The sequence below is a fragment of the Cervus elaphus genome, chromosome 20 (genome assembly GCF_910594005.1).
Source record: "Cervus elaphus chromosome 20, mCerEla1.1, whole genome shotgun sequence".
Taxonomy (NCBI): domain Eukaryota; kingdom Metazoa; phylum Chordata; class Mammalia; order Artiodactyla; family Cervidae; genus Cervus; species Cervus elaphus.
This window is the reverse complement of record NC_057834.1, coordinates 86,474,786-86,499,487: the sequence shown is the minus strand read 5'-3', so window position 1 is coordinate 86,499,487 and position 24,702 is coordinate 86,474,786.

Below are 24,702 nucleotides of genomic sequence, written 5' to 3'. Positions count from 1 at the left end.
AAATCAGTTGAAGGATGAAGAAGTGAGACTAAGAGATGGGGAAATCAGAAGGAGGGAAAATACAATTTTTATGCATGAGATAGATGAGCTCTGATTCTCTAGCATATATGCTTGATCCCTGCCTTTATTTTATAACACTTGCTGCCTCTGGGTGACCCTTGGGTTAATTGTGGCCAGAAGGGGTCCTGAAGCCTTTGGGTAAATCCTTTTTGGAAGAGAAGCCAGCACCAAATATGCTGAAAATAATTCACATTGCTCAGTTTATTTTATGGAGGGGATTTGCAACCATTTATCTTGTTTTCTATACTTTGAAATTCATGTCTTTCTGGTTCTTGCCTGGTCTTTTGCTTCTGATCAATTTTGTTTGTTTCTTTTCTCTCTTTTCCTGTGCTAAGAAATGGCCTGTAAATTATAACTTAGTTATTTTACTAACTGTTAATTATTCTAGTTGCCCCAACTAGTGATTTAAGCTGGATTTTTATTAAAAAGCAAAAATATTTCCACCTCTGCCTTGATAACCAGCCTCTAGGCCCTGCCAATATTTACCAATACTTTAAAAACCACTGGACTGAACAAAATATGCCATTTTCTCTAATTTTAATTCTGACAGTTACATTCTATTATAGAATAATTTCTAGAATAACTTGTAATTTATATTCCATATCTACCTAATCCATTTATATAGTTCAAGTATTTAGTGCTTTTTAACACCTGGTATGTGTGAAATGAAAAGAGACCTGTCTTTTGGTAATCTGGACAAAATGAATCATAGAAATGGCTTTCCCAAAACTACTCAAATCTTTACCCTTCTTGTCTCAGACAGAGTCAAACTTATGGGTCTGCATGGAAGGACATGAATCTAATAAAACAAAGGGAACTAAAGTCACAAAAATGGAGCCCCAATATGAATAGGTTCCATTTTTTCCTCCTCTCTTCACAGTTCTGTGGTCTATCCACCAAAGTCCTACTCACACTGCTAGGGCCCCTCCAGCTATCACACCACACCTAGGGTGGAGATTTCCCCCTGTTTTTCACTGCCTTAATTTCTTCCCAAATTCCAGTAAACAAAGGGAATTTCACTGTTGGCTCTAAATGATAGGGCTTTGAGGGCTTCCCTGGTGGCTCAGTAAGGAATCTGCCTGCCAATGCAAGAGACAGGGCTTCCATCCCTGGTCCGGAAAGATCCCACATGCTGTGGAGCAACTAAGCCCATGTGCCACAACTACTGAGTCTGTGCTCTAGAGTCCAGGAGCCACAACAAGAGAAGCCGCTGCAATGAAAAGCCCATGCACCACGACTAGAGAGTAACCCCCACTAGCCATGACTAGAGAAAAACCCACAGAGCAATGAAGACCATGCACATCAAAAAAATTAAAACAATACTTTATCTTACCCAGGAAGACACATTTACAACCTAACAGTCATTGTACTGGCAATGTAGTTATCTTTTGTTACAAGACATATTTTAATGAAATCATACTCAAACATAAAACCTTGATTATATCAATGCAACATCTTGCTCTTATTTTTGAAGATTAAAACTCCCTGCTATTTGAGTGTTGACACTTTTCCTTTTTTCAGTTTTCTCATATTAAAAATGAGGATCATAATGGACCTACTTTTTTTTTTTCATTTATTTTTATTAGTTGGAGGCTAATTACTTTACAATATTGTAAATGGGTTTTGTCATACATTGACATGAATCAGCCATGGATTTACATGTATTCTCCATCCCGATCCCCCCTCCCACCTTCCTCTCTACCCGATCCCTCTGGGTCTTCCCAGTGCACCAGGCCTGAGCACTTGTCTCATGTATCCAACCTGGGCTGGTGATCTGTTTCACTATAGATAATATACATGTTTCGATGCTGTTCTTAAAAAGCTTTTTGGAGAATTAAATAAGTTTCTGTATGTAATTGACTTAGAAAAATCTGATACGTTGTAGATTTTAGGTATTGCTTTTCCAAAAGTTATATAAGAATGAAAAGATATTTAAGAAATATCCTGAACAGTTCACAAAATTTTCTCTAAATATTTCTATATAGCTTTTTTCCTTAATTGCACACATTTTGGAGTCAGAAGAAGTCAATGTTTCACATCCCTTACTGGATGAGTGATCTTGTGTAGAAAATATCCACATTAAACTTTAGGTCTTTTATCCATGCAATGAACATATTTATTCTTATTTCATTCAGTGATAATAACTCGAGGGCCTTTAGCATTGAGTACATGTGGTAAACTCAGAATATATGGTATGTGTGCTAAGTTGTTTCAGTTGTGCCCGACTCTGCAACCCTATGGATGGTAGCACACCAGCTTCCTCTGTCCATGGGATTCTCCAGGCAAGAATACTGGAGTGGGTTGATATTTCCTCCTCCAGGGGATCTTCTTGACCCAGGGATTGAACCTTCATCTCTTACCTCTCCTGCATTGTCAGGCAGGTTCTTTGCTACTAGCACCAGCTGAGAAACCCAGAATATATATGGTAGCTATTACTATTACACAAAGATTCTTCAGCCAAAATTGAACTATTCCCTAAGCAGTTTGATGATTTGAGCTTAGATAGGTCTAGTGAAATGTACAAATCTCTAGGATTACAATTGAGCAGGCTGTAGACATAAGTTCAGACTTGAAATGTTTTTTTTTCTCATTCAAATGATAGTTGAAGTTTTCATAATATGTCACCAGTGCTCATCACAATCTTGATTGTTTTATTAATCCCCACAGAGTCTGATCATCATAGATTCTGGATGTAAGTATTGAGTGACAACTAGAAAGGTCAACTTATTTCAATGTGGCATTAAAAAAAAATTATCTGATAGTAAAGTGAATGGGGGCCCCCTTTGTCTCTGTCTGTCTCTGTTTTTCTCTCTCTCTTTCTCTCTCACAGATACCTTGTGGTATGCCGCTTTTTTCACTGTGATTTTATAGAAATATGGGATTGCTTTGATTCTTGTCAGCAAACTATGTTAATATATATGAAGAGAGGATTCATTCAAAAAAACAGTGAAATATCAGTGATTTGCTTAGAATGATAGCAGATCACTGTCTATTTCTGTGTGGTTTTTAATAGAGTTGGGAATTATCAGTACTACTAGGAAAAATTCTTTCTGATTATGATATGTAAGATGAAAAAATTATGTAAATCTTTGGACATTTTAATAAAAAATGATAATGTTTTATAAACATTAGGAATAATAGTGAAATTTTGCTTTCAATCATATATAGAATAAGGCTAATTCCAATAAAGGTGTGTTTCAGAGTTAGTCAATATTACAACTCTAAAAGGGCTCTTTGCTTCCTTTGCTGATAGACCCAGGAGGCATAGTAAGATGACTATTTGTGGATACATTATGGTGCATGATACATATTCATTTAAAATCATTGCTTTGAATACTCAGAATTAAATAATAATATAAACACTAATTTCAGTGAATATTTTTTTTTCTCTCTGTTTGCTCTAAGAAGACTCAGTGTTTCTCCCTAAGTGTTTCTCAACATTTTCTTTAATTAGGGGTTACAAATGAATATCCAGCCTCCCAGGTAAAAAGTACCAAGAAGAATAACAGAGAAAGCATAGAAGAGGACTCAAAAACTTAGTTTCTCAAAACCATTTGCAAAGCTTTAGTTCTCACAGAGAAATCAGTGCAAGAGATGAATCTGCCAAGACATGGACTAGCAAAAAAAAGTGAACATAGTGGAGAGGATAAGGGAAGATGGAAAAGGCTTGTTATGTGTTTAATATCTTGATACCCTGTATTCAGGAGCAATTTACTTTAGAAGCAATAGAAAACTAATGCATATATATTTTTAATTTAAAGTATTTTAGGCATAGAGAATGTCACTAACCATGTCACTTAGTCCCAAGTATAATGTTTTTCCACAAAGAATGTGGAAAATCCACTATAACTTAGTAGAAAGGTAGACTCATCATACAATTTGTGGTTCTCTTGATACCTTTAGAAATGTCTGCATATGCAGTCTTCTACTTCCACCAGAAAACAATGAAACAAATGTTTTTAAATGGTAAGCATATGTTGGAATGAGCTTTTAGTACCATTGGTTATCATAAGATTTGTACATTAGCATATTCTTTATACCCACTTCATTAGCTTTTCAATTTTTTTCTGTTTCTCTGTACTTTAAGTACAAGAATTTTCAGTCATGTGCAGGAAACAGTTGGAATAGGAAAGACATATAAACCACAGAAATGTGGGGAATTTCTTCTAGTGGTTAGAGAAAATTCCTGATTGTATTAAAAAATAAATTTTCTTTTGTTTCCTCTGTGCATTTTGTAGTGAATGTTTATCATGGGGTAATGAAGTTTAATTTTGTAAATTTTTGTCATTCAATCAAAGTCAATCAAACTAACAAAAATGATTAATTTTTCACTGTTGAATTAAACCATTGGTTTTCAATCTTGGTTATTTTGCCCCCCCAAGAGAACACCAGGCAGTTCTGGACACATTTCTGTTTATCACAATTGGCAGAGGTGAAGACAGTGCTCTGGTGTCTAGTGGTTGGAGGCCAGGGATATGGCCACATACCCGAGGAATGAATGGGTCTAAAATGTCAATAGTGCCAAGATTGAGAAATTCTGATCTAGTTAAACAAATTTAATCTGAGTGAGGATGAAGGAGAAAATTAACTTGGAACTGGGAAAAATAGCTAAAATAAGGCCTAATACCACATCTGGGATATTCAGATATAATGTAAAACTGGATCAATTTTTTGATCAGCTGACTGTCAATCATATCGATTTCATTTCCCAGAGCATATATTCTGCTCCTTATTAACTGCAATACAGATTTTAATTATCATATTACATTGAATTTCTTTACATTCTTTAGTTGGCATATCTGTCTCCACATTAATCTCTTTCCTTTTCTTGAATCCCTATACACCAAAAAAATGAATTACTTGTTTTATAATTTGAAAAACATCAGGAGGATGTTTATGGCTTTTTAAAAACTAAAGTATAATTGATTTACAGTGTTTCAGGTGTATAGCAAAGTGATACAGTTACATTTATATGTATAAGAATATACATATTTTTTTAGATTATTTTCACTTAAATAGGGTTTTACAAAATATTGAATATAGTTCCTTGTGCTAGAGAGTAGGTCCTTGGTGGTTGTTTTCTCTTTATGAGTCTATTTCTGTTTTGTAGATAAATTTATTTGCATCATTTAAAATTCCATGTATAAGTGATAGCATATGATATTTGCCTATCTCTATGTGACTTACTTCACTCAGTATGATAATCTCTAGGTCTATCCATGTGGCTACAAATGACATTATTTCATTCTTTCTTATGGCTGAATAAGAAATATTCCAGTGTATATGGAATATATATATTTTTTTCATTTATCTATAGATGGATATGTAGGTTGCTTCAATGTCTTCGTTACTATAAATACTGCTGGTATGAACACTGAGGTACATCTATCTTTTTGAATGAGAATATTTATCTTTTCTGGACATATGCCCAGGAGTGGAATTGCAGGACCATATAGTAACTCTATTTTTCATTTTTAAGGAAACTATACAATTTTTTATAGTGGCTGCACCAGTTTACTTTCCTATCAACAGTGTGGAAGTTTCCCTTTTCTCCATATCCTCACCAGCATTTTTTATAGACTTATTGATGGTGGCCATTCTTACTTGTGTGAGATAGTACTTTATTTTAGTTTTGATTTGCATTTCCAGGAGGGTGTTTCTGAATTAGTATCACTTCTTTTGCAGAAAAATGATTCTAGAGGTATTCTCAGATTCTTCAAAGCCTTAAAGCTGTGATTAAGAACATTTGCTTTCATTTCAGATAGACCTCAAACAAAAGCTGTCTTTGCCACTTATCAGCTTTCTGATTTGGGGAAAGCAAAATTCTTGAATTTTAGTTTTCTTATCTGGAAAATGGAATTAATAATACCTGCTTTAGAGGCTCGCATAAGTTAAGGAATATAAAATGTATTACATGATGTTTAGAACATAAGTACCAAATAGGTGGTATGAAATTTTATCATAGTTACATGTGTACTCATCGGCCAGTGCCCCACCATTCCACACATGTATTTACCTCATCCTTGAATAAATATGGCCATGGCTAAGCTTGGCAGATGCCAATGGATACTGTGGGTGATGTGTCCTTATAGCCATATGGGTTTTGACTGCTCCTTCCTCCTTAGTCCTAAAAAAGTCTAATACCAAAGAGTAGTTCCCTAACTACTCCAGCGACATGGATTCCTACTTCAAAACATCACTGAATTGTATTTTTTTTTTCTTTCTCAACCACTTATCTGGTATGAGTCAATAAAATTTTCTGATGCGTTTTAGAAGCATATGAGCTTATTTCTGTACACAAACCTAGAATGACAATGAGCTATCAGTAATAGTAAAGAAACAATATTTCCACTGGAATCTGAAAGACAACTAACTTCATTTTTTCAAGTGTACTTTTCCAAAATCAGATGTTTACCCCCTAAAATGTGTTTTAGAGTTAATGGATCAAATTATTTCCTTACTATTTTTCCCCATTTTAATTAGATTTCTTGAATGTATCTTAGTGGACATACATACTAAAAATCAGAGGAAAAATGTACGAGAAAGAAAAGATACTAGCTATTTTTTTAAAAAGTTACCCCCAAAGTTGGAAATATTTAAATTGGTACTACAATTGCATGTATTCATACAACCTAAATTTAATAATTAAACAATCACATTAAAATAACTTCATTAGTAAACCACATTAGATGGATTTTAAAGTGAAAATTTATTTGATCTAAAATGTTTAGATGACTCATTAAATTATCTTCATAGAAAAATCCAAATCAATAATTAATCAGTGATATCTAGAAATTCTCATTTTAATGAGTTCATCATGTCATTTCACATAAATAGTTTTCTTACTATAAGTAAGAAAGATGAGTTTTTGAGCATCATATTTTAAACCATTTCCAAGCCCTTAATCTAGGGTATAAATACCAGCAAAGGAAAGTTTTTTTTTTTTTTTTTTAATTATACTTAAGAACCAGGGTGATATTGGAACTTTACCAACTGGTACCACGTAGACACCAGCCAATGAGACAATAGTACTGACCAATGAGAATGGATTATGGTGTGGAACATCCAATAGAGACACATTAGTGAATACTGACTGCACAACATCCCTGTGTGTGGACTTATAGAGCCATTATTACGTGTATTCATACTTTGCCTAGACTATTCATTCCTCCAAATTGGCAGGAATACAATAAAGTTCATTAGTTTTTGCTGGTACATGTTTTGTAGAGACAGAAGAAAAAAATTAGCTAAATGTCAAAGCAGTGAAGTTTATTTTATGTAAGGAATGTAGTAAAATTTCAGAGCTTAACAGATTCTTTCTTATCTAATTATCATTATTCTGTTTTAATTGGAAGTTACACAAATGCCAGACCTTAAATCTAAGACAAATGTCAAGTGGAATCCCATACCTGTACAGTAACATCCCCGGCATCCACATACATTTCAGCTGATCATTAGCAATTAGTAGCATTTCTCTGTCCATCTAATTGTTCTACAGATCTTTCTCAGGTGATTTTTCAGTTCTGTCAGTGCCCTGGCTTGAAGTTAAAATGTTATTGGCTTTTCATCTTGCAACCATTTCCTTAAGGTTTTAGCCTGACTAAGCCCATTAAAATCGCTGTTGCAAACCTGGGCTGTGTTTACCCATGTGAGGTAAAGTGGAGCACAAGGCAACAACCATTCATAATTCAGATCCAAGAAACTCTTTTGCCTGAAATATTTAAATAGCTGAGACTAAGTGTTTTCTCTGCTTGAGTTGCAAGAATTATTTCACTTCTCCACTTCAGTTTAAGTGAATCAGTCCAAGCTCATTTGAACATGTTGAATTATCTATCTTAGCCAGGACCATTTCCTAGAACTTCTGTGAAAAAAGGAAATCAGGTAGTTCTTTCTCAGTTCTTAGCACATTTCTGTATTGAATTCCTTTTGACCAGTTCTTCAGATAAGGAAAATGAGTCTTATATAGTTTCAGTGGGGTGGTGGTTTAGTCACTAAATTGTGTCCGACTCTTGTAACCACATGAGGAGCCAGGCTCCTCATCCATAGGATTTCTCAGGCAGGGATACTGGAGTGGGTTGCCATTTCCTTCTCCAAAGGATCTTCTGACCCAGGGGCTTAACCTAGGTCCCCTGCATGGCAGATTCTTCACCAACCAAACCAAAAGGAAAGCTGACATAGTTTCAAAACATCACTCTTTTAGAATGATTGAGAGGAATATATACTCATCTGAGATTCTAACCAAGGGCTGCCTGATGCCAGAGCTCAGGTTTCTGAGCCATGAATATTCTGCATGGAAGGCCATGAATATTCCACATGGCCTATTAAGATCAATATTAAAGGAACAAAAAAGATGAGATAGCTCTGGATCACTGATAACTTACTACAATTGGTTCAACAATGCAACAAAAGCACCTTTACTATGAACAGTGTCATCTAAGCCCACAGCAGAGTACAAAGCTTTTTCTACTATTGCTAGGAAAAGAATTGGCCTGAAGATGTCATAATCAGCTACCAGTGACTAGTTCAAAGTATCACAGCAGCATAATGAAGTGCCAAACAGGGACAAATACCTAGAACAAGATGCAAACCCTTCCAATAAATTGTACTTATAATTAAATTATCAGATAAAAATCAATGATATGATTATGTCTTTAAAACACAATTGCATTACCTTCTATTTATAATTCTAAAGGGCATGTAGAGCCCATAGCCGTATTCATTCATGCCCATCTCATCATAGTTCTTACTTGCCAACATCTCTCAAATGGATGCTTTGGGAATGTGACAATTTTAGCACAGATAGAACGTAATAGCACTGTGCATGCTTACATGGTAAAATATTAAATTCAGGTTTCTTTTCCTCTATGCAAGATTTTTATACAAAATTAGGAACAGTTTATAGATTGAAGAGTGAATAAATATGGTTTATTTAAGCATGCTGAATATAAAGTGATTTTTACCTTGCCACCATATGTCTACCCATGCTCCTGTGTTATTCTCCCAGCAGAGATTTTAACAATAATATATAACTTTAATAAAACTTCTATTATGTACCACACTTTAGATATGGTAGCAAGTTCACCATTATAAAACTCTGTGAAGTAGTAGTCTCTACATTTTATGGCTAAGGAAACCAAAGTGGGAGAGGACAATGAAAGAATCTGAGGTCCTTCAACCAAGAAATGACAGAGCAGGGACTGGAGTTCAAATAATCTGGCTACATATACTGAAAAGATTTTCATATGGTACTGTTACAATGTAGTTAGAGAAACTTAGATTTATCCTTTGAACTGAAACTCCATTACCTCTTTCTAGTGAAATTTTTTTCCCTGAGTTAACTATTATGAGAATGAAAAGACAAAAATGCAATTTTGCCTAATATCTGTTATTAGTGATTTTTTAAATCTCTGGACTATGTGAGATCTAATAATTTATTAAAATAAAGTGACTTTTGGCGGCTACCCAGGTGGCACAGGGATAAAGAATCCACCTGCCAATGCAGGAGATGTAACAGATGTGAATTCAATCCCTGTATCTAGAAGACTCCCTAAGGTAGGAAATGGCAGCCACTCTAGCATTCTTGCTTGAAAAACTCCATAGATGGAGGAATCTGGTGGGATGCAGTCCACAGGGTGGCAGAGAATCAGACACGACTGCGCATGCACATATTTATATGTGTTAATATGTTTAAAGACATTTTCAAGTAGTATATCAGTTTCAGTTCATAAAATGATGCAAAAAAATGACTATTAGATGTATTAGCCATGAATGCAGTCAAAAAATTAAAAGATGCTTGCCCCTTGGAAGAAAACCTAGACTATGTATTAAAAGCAGAGACATCACTTTGCTGACAAAGGTCTGTACAGTCAAAGTTGTTTTTCCAGTAATCTATTAAGAAGGCTGAATGCAGAAGAATTGATTCTTTTGCACTTTAGTGCTGGAGAAGACTCTTGAGAGTCCCTTGGTCAGCAAGGAGATCAGAACACTCAATCCTAAAAGAAATCAACGCTGCATATTCATTGGAAGGATTGATGCTAAAGCTCAAGCTCCAATACTTTGACCTCTTGATGCAAAGAACTGACTCATTGGAAAAGATTCCAATGCTGGGAAAGATTGAGGGCAGGAAGGGAAGAGGATGACAGAGAATGAGATGGTTGAATGGCATCACTGACTCAGAGGACCTGAATTTGAGAAAACTCCGAGTTAGTGAAGGACAGAGAAGCCTGGCATGCTGCCATCCATGGGGTCATGAAGAGTCAGACATGGCCTAGCAACTGAATAATAAGAGCCATGTATGACTTGTGTGCTGGTTCCAGATCTTTCAGGAAGGTATTTGTTTGGAAGTAACAAGAGCTTCCATCAGTCCCATTTTTAAGTCCCAAATCAAGAAAAAAGACCTTTTGGCATCCTGTCTCATAAGTAATGAGAGAAAGCCTAAGAAGTGTCTAAAGTAGTGTAAAAATGTTAATGAGATCAGCATTACTCTTTCAGCTCCAGAAAGGAACTGGCAAACCACAGTCCAATCCTCATTCAAGTACACAAAAGATTAGATAGTAAATGTGGATGGAAAATCAGAGACAAAAAAGAATGATATATATTCATTCTACAGATCAAATTTTATGATATGTGTTTACATACCCAGATGTGTGCATGCTCAGTTGCTCAGTCACGTCCACCTCTTTGCAACCCCATGGACTATAGACTGCCAGGCTGCTCTGTCCATGGGACTTTTCAGGGAAGAATAGTGGAGTGGGTTGTCATTTTCTCCTCCAGGGGATCTTACAGATCCAGGAATTGAATCCTCATTTCCTGTGTCTTCTGCATTGGCAGGCAGATTCTTTACCGCTGAGCAACCTAGGAAGCCTACATACCCAGACATTTAAAGCAAAACATGAAAACTAAGAAACTTAAGTTGCCGAAATCTAAAGAAATGTGTTTAGTAATTTAAAATTTACTTGAAAACTTACCTTTCAATTATTCCATTACTACTCTAATACAGGTAGAAGTCTAGTCAGAATAAGCCTAGCTAGACAATTCTGTGCAACTGGTTCATAATATTAATGTGTTTCTTGTGGGAGCTGTAGTTAAGAGTATAAAACATATTCATTTTTAATAAAAAGGCACTGATTATAGAACTTGCTGCATGACTGCTGCATGACTGAGTACAACTTACTGAGTGCAGGTGAAAAGTGGTCATTGTTGATAAGAAGGGATGGGAGAGGTCAGGCTAAAAGGAGAGAATAGGGACTTTGAATTTAGGTGAAATACTATAAAGAGTGTTCAAAAACAGTTCATTAGGGTATGGGGGATTTAAAGGCAAACTGTTTAAACAATAAACAGCAACTTAGATATTTAAATGTCAAAGAACACTTTTGCAATTACTGAATATTGGTATAACATGCTTCTGTATGGAGAAGGAAATGGCAACCTTCTCCAGTATTATTTCCTGGAGGATCCCATGGACAGAGGAGCTTGGTGGGCTACAGTGAATGGGGTCACAAAAAGTTGGACACGACTGAGTAACTAGCACACATACATGTTTATGCATAATGTTATTTGAGTTTTGGACTTCCCAGGTGGTGCTAGTGGTAAAGAACCTGCTTCATCATGGAAATGTCAAGCATATAAACATTACATATAATTTTATAAGGAATCTCTGTACCTATTACTCTGCTTTAATAAATTATCAATATTCTGCCAATTTTATTTTATCTATGTCCTCCTATACTCCCCACCTTCTCTTTTGATTAATAGGTAATGTGCATACTTTGAAATATAACATACAAAAAAAATTAATACCTCAATGTAACTCACAACATAGATTATGAATGTTTTTAGGGAGGTACTTTGGGTGTGAATGCTAAGTTGCTTCAGTTGTTTCTGACTCTTTGCAACCCTATGGACTAAAGCCCACCAAACTCCTCTGTCCATGGGGTTCTCTAGGCAAGAATACTGGAGTGGGTTGCCATTTTCTTCTCCAAGGGATCTTCCCGACCCAGGGATTGAACCCATGTCTCTTATGTCTCCTGGATTGGAAGGAAGGTTCTTTACATAGTAGTTAATAAGTTCTAGACTCCCTTGAAGTTCCATTTCAACTTCTGTTGATAAATCATGAAACTTATTTGATGCCTGGACAATAAATTTAATAAAACTTATTGTTCGCAGGCAATTTTGAATGTTGACTGAGATTGTCAGAAGTAACAAATCATCTTCTTTACATAGCTCAGTGCTGAGTAGGCTTAAACAGCCTCTGCCTCTAGAATGGAATGTAATTATAAGACATGATTACAACTGATTATAATCAATCAGCATAGTCTTAAGTGTAATTTATATTGCTGCAGCTGTGGTTAGATTAAATCATCACATAAGATACAATTTCTACTAGATATGTGAAATTATTTGAACAAACCCAAATACAGTAAACTCATAATACCATAAATGCATAGTAAATTTTGTCAGTTGCATAATACTGTAAGACTCTGTTTATCACAAAATAAATTTTCCCTCTACAGAGTTTAGTCTTGATTTGAAAGACAAAATTGTTGCTTCACAGAGTTTGGCAGATGTGACTTCTGGGTGTTGGTTCTGCCTGTGCCACTAGTTTATGCATACTGTGTAGTGACATTGCTATTATATTTGAAGAACCATATGAGTGCAAAACTTATGATATTAATGTATATTTTTTCTCAGTTGAAAATTAAACAGGAGATGATTGCTTTCATTTTCAATTTCTATCATAAGGTCATTTTAACCTTAAAGCCTTTAAAGTTTCAAATTATTTTACATTGTTATCCAGATAACAATGTAGTAGTAATAATGTAAAACTCAGATTCACCAAATATGTATTAATGAAAACTAGAACTGATAAGTTAAGCATAGTCCTTGCTCTCAATACACTACAGGTGGAACTTTCAGAAAATAAAAAAATATATATATAAATTTAGACACATTAAATCCACAATAATTAGAAAGATGGAAGCAGCTTCTAGAGCACTGAGCAAAGAACAGGGTAATATGGGAGCCTGTCTACCACGTACATGTGTATCTATTTATTGACATTTGCTTATAAACCTGATTTCTCTGAGGTTTAATCACCTTATAGATGAAAGAGGGGAAATTTTTGCTCTTTTTCTAGTATATGGCTGCTGTGAAGAGCAAATGTTATGAGTGATTAAAAAGTCCTTTGAAATCCATTAAAAATTAGCAATATTATTCTTAAGTAATCTATAGTTCTAATCAATTTTGTTTTATTCCTTGAGTCAAATGGTGATACAAAAATAACATAGTATATCAAAATCTCAACAAAAATTTTTGTGTAATTCTTGTTCTAAGAATGATATAATTAACACTATCTACTTTTTAATTACTCTGTGGAAATATTTTTTAGGTATATACTAATTTCATCAAATAACTTGAAAGTGTGCAAAGAATAACTCTGGCAGCCCATAGATTCAGTTCTTTGGCTAGAATCCAGCTCACCCCCATGGAAGAAAACACATTTTAATGACCTAAAATCTGAAAAATAATTCTGCTTTCAACATTAAAAGTAGATTCACAAAGCATTACTAAATTTCAAATAAATACTTACCTGTGGCAAACGGACAGACCATTCTTGACAGGCTACCACCCCCAGGGCATGGCACAGACGGTGGGCACGCTCACCCGTCTTTATGTGAACGAGTCCTGTTTGCTTGTCCGAAAGCTTTGGCCTGAGCAGCAGGCTTCAGGCTTGGCACACATCTAGTCACCGAGTGATGTGAAGCTGCTCTCAAGGAATGTCAGCTTAGGGTATCATCTTACTACTCTCCATCTGCCATTCTCCAGCTCATGGGTATTGCCCAGAAAAAAACTTATGCACTCATCTGGATCCCTGATTTCTGTGACTGCTGCTCAGGGGACACCTCCAGATTGCCTTCTGTATTTGGTCTGTATATATTTGCATACTTTAGAAGCTGCTGCCTGAGGGTCTGGCTTCCAATCAGCCTGAATCTAGGCTGAAATTCTCCCCTTTGAGAAACTGACAGGTCTTGGCACATTCCAACCACTAGAAGCTATTAAAATATAATAGGCAACAAGGACAAACACAGATGTTTAAGAGAAAACTAGAAGCTAGAGACAGGTTGAATGATGAATTTATCTCCTATACAAGGCCACTCCTTCAAGACTGGGAGAGGTAATTATTTCATATACTATATAAAAATCTACATAGAGAGTTCACAAAATAAAGAAACAAAGAATATGTTCCTTAAAGAGAATACAATAAAACCTCAGAAAAAAGTTTTAATTAAATGGAGATCAATAATTTATCTGATAAAGAGTTTAAAATGATGATAAGACCTTCACCAAACTGTGTAGAAGAATAGATGAACAGAGTGAGAACTTCAACAAAGAGATGGAAAATATAAGAAAGCACCAAAGAGAAGTCACAGGTTGAAAAATACAATAATTGAACTGAAAAATACACTAGATTTATTTAACAACACACTAGGTGAAGCTGGAGAAAACATCAGTCAACTTAAAGGAAAAGCGGTGGAATTTAACCAAGGAGAACAGCAAATAGAAAAAAAAAAACAAAAACAAAAAAGAAAAAAAAAATAAAGGTAGATTAAGGAACTTATGGAATGACATCAGATGGACTAATATCATCATGGAGTTCCCAGGAGGGGAAGAAAGAGAAAGGGAAGCCTACCAATAGACTTTTCAGCAGAAACTTTGCAAGCCAGAAGGGGATGGCACAATATGTCTAAAACTACAGTATATATAGAAAACCCTTAAGATGCTATAAAAAATCTATTAGAATGAATAAACAAATTTAGTAAAGTTGCAGGATTCAAAATCAATACACAAAAATCTGCTGTATTTCTATACACTAATAATGAATTTTCCAAGACATATTTTTAAAATACCATTTACAGTTGCATTGAAGAGAATAAAATACATAGGAATAAATTTACCCAAGGTGATAAAAGATTTGTATATTTAAAACTACAAGACTTTAGGAGAATAAATGGAAGAAGACACAAATAAATTAAAAAAATATTTCATGCTCATGACTTGGTAGTATTAATATTCTTTAATGGTTAATAGTATACAAAACAATATACAAAATCAATGCAATCCCTATCAAAATTCCAATGGTATTTTTCACAGATATTTAACTATCCTAAAATTTATAGAGAACCACACAAGACTCCAAATAGTCAAAGCAATCTTGTGAAAGAATAATACTGCATGCATTAAGTTCCCTGATTTCAAATTATATTAAAGGTATTAAGACAATATGGTTTGTATATATACAGACACATAGATCAATGGAATATAATGGAGGCACCAGAATTAAATCCATACATAAGTTGTAAATAAATTTATGTAAAGGAGCCAAGAATATACAAGGAAGGAAGAACAATGATATTAGAAAAATTGAACTGCCACAAATAAAAGAATGAAGATGGACCACTGGCTTACACCATAGACAAAAATTAACTCAAAATGAATTAAGTACTTGAACTTAACACCAGAAATCATAGAAATCCTAGAAAGAAAAAAATTGACAGTAAGCCCCTTAACATAGGACTTGGCAATAATTCTTTTTAATCTGAAACCAAAAACAACAAAAGAAACAACAAACAAGAGGCACTATATCAAACAAAAAAGTCTCTGCAAAGCAAAGGAAACCATTAGCAAAACAGAGACAACCTGAAAAATCTGATAAGAGGCCAATATCCAAAATAAGTAAAGAACTCACAAAATTCAATAGATAAATAAATAAATAAACATTCCTATTAAAAAATAGGCAGAGGATCTGAGGAGACCTTTAAAAAAAAGATATCCAGATGTACAATACATACAAAAAAAGAAGATCCACATCGTTAATCTTCAGGGAAATGCTAATAAAACCACAATAAGATATCACCTCACAGATGCTAGAAAGGTTATCATCAAAAAGACTGGAAATAAGAAGTGCAGGCAAGAAAGTGGAGGAAAAGGAGCCCTTGAACACTATTTGTGGGAATGTAAACTAGTGCATTCATGATGAGAAACAGTATGGAGATTCCCCAAATAAACACAAACAGAAGTACAATATAATCTAGCAATTCCTTTTCTAGGTGTTTATTCAAAGAAAATTAAAACAGTTTCTAAAATATATATGCACTCCCATGCTCATTGAAGCATTATTTACAATAACCAAGATATAGAAGCAACCTTAGGATCTAAGGATGAATGGGAAAAAAAATGTGAGATATACTTGTCACATATACATGTATATGTATGTATATATATGTTGTTCTTGTTTAGTCACTAAGTCATGTCCAACTCAATTGTAACCCCATGGACTGTAGCCTGCCAGGCTCCTCTGTCCATGGGATTTCCCAGGCAAGGATACTGGAGTGTGCTGCCATTTCCTTCTCCAGTGTATGTGTGTAAGTGTGTGTGTCTACACATATATAGTATGTCTGTGTGTGTGTATGAATATATGTGTATATAGATGTTTGTGCAGTGAAGTGAAAGTCACTCAGTCATGTCTGACTCTTTGCAACCCCATGGACTATACAGTCTATGGGATTCTCTAGGCCAGAATACTGGAGTGGGTAGCCTTTGCCTTCTCCAGGGGATCTTCCCAACCCAGGGATTGAACCCAGGTCTCCCACATTGTCGGTGGTTTCTTTACCAGCTGAGCCACAAGGGAAGCCCGTATATGTATGCATATGTGTGTGTGTGTGTGTTTGTGTGTATCAGTCAGCTCAGTCATTCAGTCGTGTCTGACTCATGGTAACGCCATGAATTGCAGGATACCAGGCCTCCCTGTCCATCACGAACTCCCGGAGTTTACTCAAACTCATGTCCATCGAGTCGGTGATGCCATCTAGCCATCTCATCCTCTGTCATCCCCTTCTCCTCCTGCCCTCAATCCCTCCCAGCATCAGGGTCTTTTCCAATGAGTCAACTCTTCACATCAGGTGGCCAGAGTATTGGAGTTTCAGTTTCAGCATCAGTCCTTCCAATGAACACCCAGGACTGAGCTCCTTTAGGATGCACTGGTTGGATCTCCTTGCAGTCCAAGGGACTCTCAAGAGTCTTCTACAACACCACAGTTCAAAAGCATCAATTCTTCGGTGCTCAGCTTTCTTCACAGTCCAACTCTCACATCCATACATGACCACTGGAAAAACCATAGCCTTGACTAGATGGACCTTTGTTGGCAAAGTAATGTCTCTGCTTTTTAATGTGCTATCTAGGTTGGTCATAACTTTCTTTCCAAGGAGAAAAGCATCTTTTAATTTCATGGCTGCAATCACCATATGCACTGATTTTGGAGCTCCCAAAAATAAAATCTGACACTGTTTCCACTGTTTTCCCGTCTATTTCCCATGAAATGATGGAACCAGATGCCATGATCTTAGTTTTCTGAATGTTGAGCTTTAAGCCAACTTTTTCACTCTCCTCTTCACTTTCATCAAGAGGCTTTTTAGTTCCTGTTCACTTTCTGCCATAAGGGTGGTGTCATCTGCATATCTGAGGTTATTGGTATTTCTCTTGGCAATCTTGATTCCAGCTTGTGCTTCCTCCAGCCCAGCGTTTCTCATGATGAACTCTGCATATCGGTTAAATAAGCAAACAAGCAGGGTGACAACATACAGCCTTGACGTACTCCTTTTCCTATTTGGAACCAGTTTGTTGTTCCATGTCCAGTTCTAACTGTCGCTTCCTGACATGCATATAGGTTTCTCAAGAGGCAGGTCAGGTGGTCTGGTATTCCATCTCTTTCAGAATTTTCCACAGTTTATTGTGATCCACATAGTCAACGACTTTGGCATAGTTAATAAAGCAGAAATAGATGCTTTTCTGGAACTCTTTTGCTTTTTCGATGATTCAGCTGATGTTGGCAATTTGATCTCTGGTTCTTCTGCATTTTCTAAAACCAGCTTGAACATCTAGAATTTCATGGTTCATGTATTGCTGAAGCCTGGCTTAGAGAATTTTGAGCATTACTTTACTAGCATGTGAGATGAGTGCAATTGTGTGGTAGTTTGAACATTCTTTGGGATTGCCTTTCTTTGGGATTGGAATGAAAACAGACCTTTTCCAGTCCTGTGGCCACTGCTGAGTTTTCAAACTTTGCTGGCATATTGAGTGCAGCACTTTCACAGCATCATCTTTCAGGATTTGAAATAGCTCAACTGGAATCCATCACATCCACTAGCTTTTTTCGTAGTGATGCTTTCTAAGGCCCACTTGACTTCACGTTCCAGGATGTCTGGCTCTAGGTCAGTGATCACACCATCGTGATTATCTGGGTCGTGAAGATCTGTTTTGTACAGTTCTTTGTGTATTCTTGCCACCTCTTCTTAATATCTTCTGCTTCTGTTAGGTCCATACTTTTTCTGTACTTTATTTATATTTATATATAAATAAAATATATTTATTATATATATTTTTATTCAGCCATAAAAAATAATGAAATCTTGCCATTTGGGTCAACATGGATGGACTTTTAAGGCATCATGCCAAGTGAACATGTCAGACAGAAAAAGACATATATCATATGATCTCTCTTATATGTGCAAGTGAAAGTGTCAGTCGCTCAGTCGTGTCTGACTCTTTGTGACACCACGACTGTAGCCCACCAGGCTCCTCTGTCTATGGTATTCTCCAGGCAAGAATACTGGAGTGGATTGCCATTTCCTTCTCCAGGGGATCTCCCCAAACCAGGGATCAAACCCCACTCTTCTGAATTTCTGGCAGATTCTTTACCATCTAAGTTACCCAGGAAGCCCCTGTTATATGTAGAATATAAAACAAAGAAGCAAACATGAACTATGCTCAAGCTCATAGACACAGAGAACAGATTGGTGGCTGCCAGAGGTGTGGTAACAGAGTAAGTAGATGAAATGGATTTCTAATTTTTGTTTTTCAGTTTATTCTCTTTTAAGTTTTTGCCTTTAAAAAATTAACTTTATTAAAAGAGGTAAAAAGTTGTATTATAAAAATGTTATAGCAGCTAGATCTTTCTTCAGCTTTAATCATTTCTAAATAGTTTAAAAAGTTTCTAAAGCATATTTAAGAGATTTGTTTATTTTTTAATGTTTCAAAAGAAACAGCTCTTTTTCTAAACCAATAAAGCACCAATCTCCTGAACTAAAAACTTAGCCTTTAAAGAGAATAGTGATATTGATTTGGGTTACTGATTACATTTTAAAAAGAAGAAAAATAAGTCTCACCATACTACAACACAAGTGATTCTTATTTCAAATCAAAATCATGAACTATTGATATACCCCTAGGTAAACACAAAGTTCATATGGAATAAAAAAGATTGGTGAGAACAAAGCATAGATAATAGATATAGAATCTACATAGGCCACCTGTCTATGTAGATATTAAAAAAATTATCTTATTTTCATAAATTTTTGATCTTTCCCAACTTCATAGAACTATTATTTTCTTCAAATAAAGAATACAAAATGATTCCACTCAAAGTCTTGACTATTCTACAAAACTGAACCTATGCATAACTAATTTCACAAGCTTCTTGACAAATCTTTTTCTTTGAAATGTGGAAGTGTAAAATTTCTGGTTTTGGCAACTTTCTTACTGGGTAGAGGTGTCTAAGAGAAGCTCTCAGTGTGACTGAATAAGCGGGAGGTGGCAGTCAGAAGTAGCAGGGTGCTCTGCTCAGCTGCAGTGGGTGCTCTTCTCCAGGCAGGGCTCCTTACATCGCCTGAACATTTGGTCATGGTAGGGACCAAAGTGAAAATGCAGACACAAGTGGAAATAGGTGTCTCAGCTCAAAGTCAGTGTATGGGTGCTCCTTTCCCCCATCACTATCTATCAGCTTCTCATATCCCCTCTAAGCACCATCTCAAGGAGGGTGAGGGGGAACAGGTGGAATCTGAAGGAGTAAACATTTTCTTAAAATAGACAGTCATCCAAAAAGAAATGTTAAGCTAGGAGGAGAAAGTCAGATACCATGAACTGTCAAGCCTCTGTTCCCTATCAGCTGAGGACAAGAGGTTGAGATAAATTATATAAAGTAATAGAGTCATATTTTTATACATCCTTGACTACACATTTACAATTACCTGGAAAATTTTTATTCTTTGCTAACATTTATTTTCCCACTTCCAAAGCAATGACTGTACACTATCTACCTCTCTTCTTAAACTTCTTTGCTCTATCCTTTCCTACCTTTCTGAATCCTCCTCTACCCTTTATCTTACCCGGCCCACGATCTTCTTCTTCCTTCTACCAACCAACATTGACTTCACCACTACTGTAATGTTGCCAGATTTAGCAAATAAAAATACTAGATGCTAGTTAAATTTAAATTTTACATAAATCAGGGAATGCATTTTTAGTATAAGTGCATTCAAAATATTGCACAGGACATACTTACAGTTAAGGGAAAAAAATCATTATTTTTCTGAAAGTTAAATTTAACTGGGTGTCATATTTTATCTGTCAAACATGTTATTTCCTCTTTATTTAATTTGAGACTCCCCCCCCCCCCCATTAACCCAAGCAATTAAAAGACACATTCTCTTTGTGGAATGCACATTGTACTTTCTTTTTAAATCATCCTATTAAGACAATATGAAAAGTCTTTAAAAATGATAACTTATGGATTCAAACACATAAGCCAGGAACTTCTTCAATGCCAATGAAATTAAGATTCACGCTTTGATTTCCTATACAAAAGTCAGGTTAGTAGGCCTCCCCGTGGCTATTTTGCAAAGATAATACTAACTCATCTCCAATTAAGATAAAGATAATTCTTTTGATAGGAATTCAGGCTAGATTTTAAAAGACTCAAAATCCATTATATGCTTCATCACTCTTACTTGAGGTGAACATAAAAGTCACTCTGGTGACAACCTCAATGCCTATTCCATTTCAGTTCCGATTATCATACTTAACATCAAACTCCAAGCTAAATTAATGATAAAATGTTTTAGTTATCTATTTCTGAACAACAAACCACCCTAAAACTTAGTGGTTTAAAAACCGACTTGTCAAAAATTTACATAAATTTACAATCTGGGCTAGGTTCACCTGAATGGTCGTTTTGTTGACTAGCTTGCTGGCAGTCTATTGGATGGACAGATTCTGGTGGTGCGTTGGCCTGAGACTGGGCTTAGGTAAGACCCTGCAACACCTGGACTGCTCCCACTCCAGATGCTCATGATCTCTCTCCCTTAGCACGACCTCTCTCTATGTGTGCTCTGTGTGGTCACCACAGCAGAAAAGTTGGCCTTCTTGGCTCATCGGGGTTCTCAAGTGTATAGACTTGGAAGCTACTAAGCCTTCATCAGGCATAGGCCAGGAATTTCCACTAAGGCCAAAGTCATTTCTACCATGTCCTGTTAGTTAAAATAAGGCACAGTTTCAGCCCAAATCAAAAGGAATTTCTAGAGGATTGTTCACTTGAGACTGCCAGTGTAAGTCCATAATAGACTATGTACATACGTAAATGTTGGTTAAGAGATGATGCCTTAAAAATGTATGTGTGTGTATGTGTATGTATATATATATATATATGTATATATATATATATGTTATATGAAGTATAGATATATATTAATGGCATAGCTTACATTATTTATCATTTCTTAATTTCTTAAGTAGCTATGTAAGAATGGGGGGGGATGGAGAAAGTTTAGGGTCTGGGGCATAAAAGTTCTCTTAATGTGGCTAGAATCTAGGTCAAGATTCTTACTGAATTTTCTATTAGGTATTAGTCTTGCTTTTAATTTTTTATAGTGGTATAAATTACATGTTAAGTTGCTTCAGTCCTTTCTGACTCTTTGTGACCCCATGGACTATAGCCTTCCAGGCTCCTCTGTCCATGGGATTCTCCAGGAAGAATACTGGAGTTGGTTGCCATTTCCTTCTCCATGATAAAATGCATATAATCACACAATTTTTTTTTGCACAAATCCATGAATTTATACATTTGTGTACTACTGTGTAAACACTATCCATAAGAAAACAGAATATTTTTACCATTCCAGATACCCTTCTGCATCCCTTCCCTTTCAACATTCATCAAGGCAAAGGAGAACGAAGCCCATGGTGCGGCAGTTCATGGGGTCTCAAGGAGTTGCATACAACAACTTAGCATCTAAACAAACATTTTTGTGATTTTTGTCACTAGATTAATAATTAATTTAACTTTTTTCCCCCCTAATGTATGGTCTTTTCCTGTAAATGTCCACAAGTACTTAAAGAGAAATTACATTGTAAAGTTTGGTTGTAGAATCCTATATAGGTCAGTAAGTAAAGATTAGTGGATTGCGTTTTTTAAATCGTCAATATTCGTGCTAATTTACTAATTTTTCTGCTTGTTCTACATGGTGTTTAATGAGGTATATTAAAATGTCCAGCTATGTCTGTATATTTATCTGTATTTCCTCTTAGCTGCATAAGCTTTTACTTTATAAATGATGAAGCTAAACACACAAGGTTTTGAAGGGCTTTTCCTGATTCTTCACTGAATCTTTATTCTCATTTCCTCTAGCTGATAATTATAGTGTAAAGTGATTTAGAGGAAATGATATTGTGTTGGCATAATATACCTATAATCACCTGGAGTATTTCATGCGATAAAATTGTAACTGTGGACATTTCTCTATTCAGTTAGAGTAGAAGATGACAAATAATGAATATAGTTTTTGAAAGCCCCAAACTTAAATAAGTTACAGTACATTTTTTTTTTCACTTTGGATGTTTTTCATTTGTGCACCTGTGGCTAAACTTCTGCACTGATTACAGGTGTTCTTTGTCATCTTTTTTCCAAATGAATACATAGCAGCCATTTCCAGTTTATTTAAAGGCCATTTTAAAAATCTCTGAGGTTCCCTACTTGAGCAGATGCCTCAGTTCCTCTACCGCATTCAGTTCTGGAAGGTATATTCTTAGGCCAAGTAGAAAACTTACACCTAACAGTGTGGTTTGCTTGTAGACTTTTTCTTATGGTTTTCTGACCACAGTGATGATAAATCATCCCACCTGAGTATCTTCTTTGAAAAAGTAACACACTCTGCTAGAGGGATTTGAGTTTTTTTCCTGACACTTAACTCAGCAAATGCCCTTACATATTAATCTGTTTAGAAACATACCAACTATTGCCTTCAATAAAAAGTTATAGCTAACAGTTTCTGATTTTTCTTCATCTTCATTTCTGTTTTCCTTCGATTTTCCTATGAAGACTTTCACAAGAGTGATTGAATAAGAATATCTGTAAAAATGCCAAAATTTATTTTTGGAACGTTAGCCTAGATCAGTCAATGTCAAGGAGGGGATTGGATACATTTTGACAAGACCACTCAATATAATTTTGTCAATTTTTACCTGCTTAATTGTGAAAAGAACACACACACACTCACACCCTCTGTGTAATGTTAGTCAGCATGGAGTATATTTTTTTAGAAGTGTTCAGCAAAATCAATCATATCAAATGATCTAGAATTAAATATGGAGAACACATTATACTTTTATGTGTCTTGGTAACAGCAACTTGTTATTTTTGAGAGGATCAAAAACATAACAAAACCTCAAAATACAATACGATGAACACATAGCAAATTTTATAAGAAATTATGTATTCATATTTTACATGAATGTAGCATTTCATGATCTAATTAAAGTTTAATAATTTAGTGATAATTTAGAAACATTTTAATTATAAATTTTATTTTTAAAAAGTTAGGCTAAATGAAGTCTGATCACAACACCACCATCTTCACATACATGTTTAGTCAACTAACTTGGTGAACATCAGATTATCACTTAAACTCCATGGACATAAATATCTTCTTCTGTCAAATGTGGAAGGGGGAGGCTAGGACTAGCTGATCTTTTTGGTAATTATAATGATAAAAAATTTTTAGAACAACCACAAGAAAAAAATATGTATAAGCAGGGTCTAAGGAACTGAAAAATGCATTGGACTGAAAGCAAATGTTGAATTTTTGCAAAGAAATGTTTTAAAAAGTGAAAAATTAGAAGAAGCAAAATGTTAAAGAGAAATTGAACATATTTAAAAATGTAAATTTGACTATACTTATATATAATTTAATTTCTTAGTTGTAGTACAAGAACAACAAACTGATTCTCTGGTGAGAGAATCATGAATAAAAATGTACTTAACACGGATGCTCAGCATGACCACTTCAATCACAAATTGGGTTAATTAACTGGTTCTATGGAACTTTGCAAAGGTTACATGTAAGGAAAAGGCACCTAGTAATTTAAAATTCATTTGCTCACTTATTCTTTTCTTGTTCTATGAAGTGAAATGATATATGGACGGAGAAAAAAAAATAGGCAGTTGAGAAAGGAAAATCCTTTTTCCTATCTCCTCCCTGACAGACATGAAAATCTTTTTTTTTTTTTTTGCTGGTATTTGGAGAAAGAAATTTCTTAAGGAGCACTGTTATGTAGGAGTGAGCTGATGCTAACAATGCAGTGACCACACCAGCATCCTGAGATGACAGATAACAGGGAGTCCAAGGCTTGCTCTGTCCTGTGTTTGCTCCAGTGGCCCTTCTGCTCTTCAGATTCTGCCCGTGTCCACACCCCAGAGTCAGTGAGGACTGGGGGATGCTTTCTGACTCCTGTAAGGAGAGAGAAACCAACTCAAGT